We start from the raw sequence: 7,710 nt of genomic DNA, 5'->3' as shown, positions 1-7,710 counted from the left end.
TGTGCACTTGCTTAGTTATAATATCACTAGAGGCCCAGTGCATGAAATTTGTGCATGGGGGGGGGGTCCCTCACAGCCCAGCCTGCACCCTCTCCAATCTGGGACCCCTCGGGGGATGTCCGACTACCGGTTTAGGCTTGATCCCTTTGGGGGCCTAAACCAGCAGTCAGACATCCCTCTCACAATTCGGGACTGCTGGCTCCTAACCACTCACCTGCCTGTCTGCCTGATTGGCCCTAACCACTCTACATGCCAGCCTGATAGCCCCCTAACTGCTCCCCTGCCAGCATGATTGATGCCTCACTGTTCTCCTGCCAGCATGATAGCCCCCAACTGCTCTCCCCTTCCAGCCCGATCACCCCTAACTGCCTTCCCCTGTGGGGCTGAGGGGACTGGGGGACTGAGGCTGGATGAGGCAGGGCTGAAGGGACTGGGGGACTCTGGCTGGATGAGGCAGGGCTAAGGGGAATGGGCACCACCATCTTGTGGCTGTGGGCGCTGCCATTTTGTGAGGGTGTGGCAGTCAATTAGCATATTCCCTCTTTATTGGCTTTGGGCGCCGCCATCTTTGTGAGGGCATGATGGTCAATTAGCATATTCCCTCTTTATCAGATAGGATGAGTAAGGTTAAGTGTAAAGGCTTACAGTTTCTTTCATTGTGCATGCACCAGAAGTTTAGCATCAATAGCACCAAGCATGATGATACCCACACTAAAAATACTGGACCATCTAGCTACATCATAGTTCACAACTATATCACAGGGCCCAGGAAGGTTGGCTAATGTGAGTTATAAAAGGCAGTTATAATGGATAGCACATTACCCACTGCTTCAGCACATTGCATTATTACTAATAGCAAAATAGCCCAAAGTGCCACACCTTGGGAAGTTCAAACTTTTCGACTTTAAACTTCAAAATATGCCAAACATCACTTTGGTAGGAACGGTTTGGGGTTGCAAATAACAACATGGAAAGGACATACTAAAGGTGAAGACAAAGAAGGATGGAAGTACACAGTTCTAAGTGATTTTTATAGCAGTCACTTAGCCCAATAAATTGCTACTGACAGGATATTGGCATATGAGCTAAGCAAGTTTCTCAAGCCAAACATCCTGAAATAAAGGGATGCTAGTGGAATGAATAGGCAAGGAAACCACAATCCACCACAAATTAGCAGGGTATTGGCAGTCCCATAAGGCTCAGCAAAGATTTACCTGCCATATTATAAAGGGGGCAAAGCACAACTTTCTGAAGGTGATAATGAAAAGTCAACAATGATGAAGCAATTGTTACTTCATCATATGGGTCTCTCCATTTTCCTTAAAATACCATACTGCAAAACCAGCTTGGGATTTGAGAGACCATCATTACAATTTCAGGTGTTTTGGTCCACATTAACCATCTAGTGCAAACTCCTGGAGAACTATGTGGGTATGACAGGAATCTATAAAAATCAACAAATCTGATGGCCCACACACACACTCGGGCCTCAACTGCACACTTACACAAACACAGGGAGATAGTGCATGCACTGATGCCACAGGTACTTTACTGATATCCATTGTGGGAAAATCAGCACATGTCATGCTCAACAAATTAGCCATTAATATTGGTGACATAGGGGTTATGTGATCTGTGTGATTTTCTTGTCATTCATGGCACTGAAGGCATGGTTTAAACACTAAGGCAGGAATTCCAAGAACAACACTGTTATTTGAATTTTCATGAATACAATCAGGCAACTGTTCTGTCTAGTGATAAAAGACATTGCAAATTTGGCTATCAAGATCAGTTAATAAACACCTTTTGCTCACTATAGTAGGACAAATGTCTGAGTGTAGGTGTGGTTAGTTCAGTTAGCAAATGCTTTTTGAACACTTAAAATTTTCCAGCTACTGTGCTGGGCAAAACTCAGTGCCTTTCTTCAAAGAGCTTACTGTCTAGTAAAGTATCTTGCAATTTGGGAATATGGTATTTACATTTAGCGAATCTCTACATAATGCATCAAATAAAGATGCTTTCTAAATACAACTGGCTGCAATTGCCAATTTTCTAAATAGTGTTCAAAGTTTCTGATTCTGGATCCAATATGATTTTAAAAATTAAGGTTTTCAATCTATGATGACATCAAAATAATTTTAAAAATTAAATCTTGATTCCTATTACACACATTTTTCTATCTTTTGGAATTTTGGCTAATAATTAGAAAAATGCACTGTGAATATTAAAGTGGCGATGATTTATTTTGGTCTGATTTTTCCAAGTCCTTCCTGGATTCTACACATTACCAAATGGCTCTTCACACAAGGTATGGATAACTTGGAAATTAGCTCCCATGATGTTACCAGCAAAAGGTAAGTAATTAATCTGTTGGTAAAGGACAGTGTTGGTTTTATAAAAGTAACCGAACATTTGTATAAAGTTGAAATCAGTAAGCCTGGGTCTCACGCAGTGCTTGCCCCTTTGATGAGCATCAGTTGCTGCATAAGGAAGGTTGGTAGGTTTCAAATGTGTTGTCTGCTCTTGTGGACGGACAGGATTCCTTTCACGTTCATGCTTTCCACATGTCTCAAACACCTGGGTTACAGACCCCAGAAAATGCTAACTTAATCTCTTTCCCATGCCTATTTTGTTTCCAGTTCACTTGTTATCACTTCGAGAGAAGCCATAAATACTAAGTGTTAAAGGGAAATGAAATGTAGCCTGAACATCTACTTGCATGAACATTGCATGGGAAAGTTTTCTTCAGCTGCTCGCTGGTACCAGTGTCTGCAACTGCACATCCCACTGAGAGATGCAAAGAGTCCCAAAGGGCAACATTTAGGGTAGAGAACATCTGACCTCAATCATGGGCGTCAGGATAAGAAATGCATAACACATGGTCACAACTCAGAAGCAGTGATCTTGGGGTTACTGTGGAAAATGGCAGCTGTTCAGTGAGACATCTGGATTTCTGTGGCTCCAGAACTGGATTGTTCTCACATGAGATCTGTCTATGAGAAGCTTAGCCCATCTTCGGTAATGGTTCTGAGCATTTGAATGCAATCTTCACGTAGTGCCCAACAAGTGATACCTTTTCACATATTCACGAGACCCTTATTTCTGGAAAGTAAAGAGTTCCCCAAAGCAAAATATTAAAACAAGAGAAGAATCATTCTGGGCTCATACGACTATGTTCAAACTGATCCTTCACCTTTAGTGCTTATACTTAAAAGAGATTAAGATTATGTAAGGGTCTTAGCTGTCTTCTCATATCCTATATAATAAAGAGCTAATATGCTAATTAGACCGAACAGCCGAACAACCTTCCGGACGAAGCCAGGGCTGCAAGGGCCGAATTTCGTGCATCGGGACTCTAGTTATTTGATATTATCGAAATGTATATAACTTTCATCTACTTTTTAAAAGCTCAATCTCAATGCCTTTTCTCAGAAGAGCAATAAGTAGCAAGCTGTTGATGGCTAATGAAAGTTTAGCATATGCAATTCTAGTTGTATCAATTTCTAATGGTGTATTATATAGTTATTATTTATAACTAGGAATTTTGAAGTATATACATATTTAAAAATACATATGTCCAGCTAATCAACTTCATCATGCACCAAGTGAAGAAATTATATTTAGTTCTTAAAAATTACAAGGCTGAGGTTGGTACTATATACAGAGACTTTTTAGTCAATTAAGCAAGACTTAATAGGCTTACATTAATTGATTGATGAGCAAATGGATAGACAACTGAATTTTTTAAAAAATATATTTACAGAGAGGAAGGGAGAGATAGAAACATCAATGATGAGAGAGAACCATTGATTGGCTGCCTCCTGCACGCCCCCTACTGGGGATTGAGCCTGCAATCTGGGCATGTGCCCTTGACTGGAATTGAATTTGAGACCCTTCAGTCCGAAGGCCTATGCTCTATCCACTGGGCAATACCGGCTAGGACTGAATTAATGGAGACAATGCTTTCTTGGGTGGATGGCCACTACTGTTAAGTAACATATGAATGTAAGTATATTGTTGACAGAGTCCCTGTTCAGCGGTGGGAAATTTTTCCAAACCAGATAACAGCATGTGTAATAAAACCCATTTGTATATTCATGTAGGCTATGTGTTTTTTTTTTAATTATCTATATAACCACTTGGTATAGATTCCAAACCATAAAATAACTGAAGACATTTTAAACACAGTTTGAGAGGTTATGCTGTTTGCTAGATTCCTTTGATATTGTAACTTATGTAAGACCTGTACTTTTATTGCTGGAATTGGCTGGGGGAAAGAGGTGTCCTTAGCAAAGCCTTTGAATGGGACCTATCACATGATAGTTGCTCAATAAGTAAGCACTCTTTCAGAAAAAAACACACTTTCTTTAATGTATAAAACATTGTGTAATATTTAAATCAAGTGTTCAGAAATAGAGAGTTCTTGAAAAGATTTAGGTAAGATACTTTAGGATTGGAGAATTCTGTATAGATTTTGATTTAGTCCATTCCTAAGCAAATAAGAGTAAAAGGAAGCAATTTGATTTGAAACAAATATTTCAAATTATTAATTATATAAAATTGGGGCTGTGGGTACAAAAAGTAAGATAAAAGGCCAGGACAATGAACACTCAGTCTTTCAAGGACAAAGAGATGGGATGATACAATAAATCCCCAATCTCAGATGTAGACAGTGAGGAAAAGCTGGGAGATATTTAAATGTTCAGCAGTCATCAAATCAAAATCTTTCTTTAGATGACAGAGTCGGAGTCTGGAAAGGTTACTCTGGTGGATGATTGTGAGTGACTAGTTCAGACTGGAAAAAACAAGATTGCATGTGAAATGGTAACACAGAACTTAGGCCCTAAGTCAGGTGACCCTCAATTACCTGTGAGGGAGGAAAAGCAGGATAAGAACTCAGCCCTAAAGAAGTTCACTTGAAACCAGAGAGAAGGTATACCTACAGGTCCTGATTTAATTGGATGCCTCGATGATAATCCTGGTGGAGAGTTCTGGCTAATAGTCAGCTAGGCAGAGCAGGTGGGAAGTGACCTCTGGAAGTACATCAACCATCTTCTGAAGCTGCTTTAAGTTCTTTACCTGAGTCACCCTTGAGACTAGAGTAATGACATTGGGAACCAAGTTTTAAAAGGGTATTATTTGTATGTCACCTGGAAAAGTAACCATGTTCTTGGTTTTGTTTTGTGATAGACCAAAACTCAGAGAAGACTATAATCAAATCAAGGCATCACCCTTGAACTTGAGCATTGGTCAAAACCACCCAGAGAGCCCAGCTGGTGTGGCTCAGTGCATCGACCTGAGAACCAGGTGGTCACGGTTCAATTCCCCATCAGGGCATATGCCCAGGTTGTGGGCTCAATCCCCAGTGTGGGGTGTGCAGGAGGCAGCCCATGGATGATTCTCCCTCATCATTACAACATATATTGCTGGCCCCACCCCAGGGTTTCTGAATCGCCAGGTCTGAAGATGGCCAGAGAATGTGTAAGTTAACCAGCTCCTGGGTGCTGCTGCTGCTGCTGCTGCTGGTTTGGGGGCACACTTATGAGAACCAGTGCTTTAAAGAATACCAGGACAAAAAGCTATGTGTCTTCCTCACAGAAAACAAGGATTTGTTCTCGGTGGAATCTAATCAGTAGGGTTACATGCAGTTAAAATTAAAAATTGAGCATTTGGAACAGTCAAACTAACCTCACAAAATACTTCTTCAATGGAAAAAATGGGAAAGTCTTTCCCCAGGACACGTTGCCTTTATTGGCTGTGGTCTTGGTCAAAGCACAGAGCGAACCTTGGCCAGCAGGCGGGGTCTCTCCAGCTTGCAGCTGTTGGGAGGAGGCTGCTCTGCCAGCGACTCCGGGCAGGAAGTGCCTTGTTAGAACGGATGCATCTATTTTATTCAGCTCAGAGAAGGGGAGGGGAGGGAGGAGGCACACATCCCTAGGTTCCTCCAGACTTCTTTTAACTGCCGGACCTCCCCAAAGCCACCATGGTAGACGGCTCTGCTGCCTTGGTTGCTTGGCTTCTAGAAACAGACAGTTTGAAGTTCAATGTGATAGGAAGTTTGCAACATGCTAAGCCATCAATCAAGCCCGTATCTGCACTCGCAGCGGGCTTAATGGTCACATACGTGAAATGAAAATCCAAAACGACAAACAAGTAGAGAGAGGGCTCTCAGACTGATAACTGCCTGAAAGGGGGCCACGTTGCACCCGAATCCTTGCTGTCAGCAGCAGCCCATAAAGAACACGCGGTTTAGTGCAGCAAGTCAATGAGAAGGTTCCCAGCGCTGCTTTCAAGGCCCCTGTGCCCCATAGAGGAGGGAGCGCTACCGCAGGTTTCTCTTTCAAGTAAACAGTTTAAAATGTGTGCTGTTGAAGGCAGCCCAGCTTCCTCTGTGCCTGTATCATTTTACAGAACTCCAGCTAAGTGCTCAGCAACAATGAACAAACAAAATCTAAACTAGCATTACCACTACCCTAGGGGGAACCCAGAATGAGAGTTATGGTGTATGATCTGATAATAGCTACCTTCCAGACCTGAAAAGAAAAGGAAAAAAAAAAGCTTGTAAAGAGGATATGTTAGAAACTTAGATTTTAAATCCTATGTGCATGACACACATTTTCAGAATAAGGTAGAGAGGTGATTAAATAGGTCCCGCTGGTATATGAAGTACATATCAATACTGCTCTAAGAAACAGCTTTGACTCAGCATGCAGGGATGAAGAGAAACAATCTTGCTTTACCAAGAGAAGCCTTTCTCACCTGGGTAACAGACCAGCCCACACCACGAGAAAAATGTGTTTCGTGTACTCATCTCACTAACCCTCTGTGGTTGCCATTACCCAGATGTCTCAAATGCACGCACAGGACAAGCAAGCATGACTCGTCCACAGGGTGGCCCACACAAGGGGACACCAAGTTGCTTCCAAAGATCCTTGAGCCAATGACTGTGGATCCCAGGGAAAGAAATGAAAGAGAGATACTTGGAGGGAAGAAATATTTCCAGTTGAAATACAGTATTTCAAGGACAAACAGAGTTGTACCATATCAAAGTGCAAGCTTTCACATTGTTGGCCGAGTGTTTTATGCTTTTAAAAGCCATTTGGCCCTAGCTGGTTTGGCTCAGTAGGTAGAGCGCCAGCCTGCGGACCAAAGGGTTCCAGGTTCTATTCCAGTCAAGGGCACATACCTTGGTTCAGACTCCTCCCCGGCCTGGGCCCTGGTCGGGGCTCATGCAGGAGGCAACCAATCGATGTGGTTCTCTCACACAGATGTTTCTCTCTGTCTTTCCCTCTCTCTTTCACTTTCCCTAAAAATCAATGGAAAAATATCCTCAGGTGAGGATCCCAAAAAATAAAGAAGTAAGTAAATAAATAAATAAATAAAAGCCATTTGAACTGTTGGTGGCTTCAATGACTCAAAAATACACCTGACTCCAAATTGAAAAAAAATTTTAAGGAAAAGGTAACTTAATGGGAAAAAATTAGACTTGTCCTTTTATAAAAAAAAAATTATTATTTTAAGAAAATACCAAATGAGAATTAAAAAGACACTGTCAATTAGTGACTAACTGATGAGAATATATTATCCTCCTTTCCCTCAGAATAAGGTACTTTCTGACTTTTAAATTATAACATCTAATCTGTTGGTAGTTTAACATCCACTAATTTCGTTTTTAAAATATTGCTTCCAGACAGTTTTCTGATCTTTTAT

Source organism: Plecotus auritus (genome assembly GCF_963455305.1).
Source record: "Plecotus auritus genome assembly, chromosome: 1".
NCBI lineage: Eukaryota > Metazoa > Chordata > Mammalia > Chiroptera > Vespertilionidae > Plecotus > Plecotus auritus.
Note: the sequence above shows the minus strand (reverse complement) of the source record.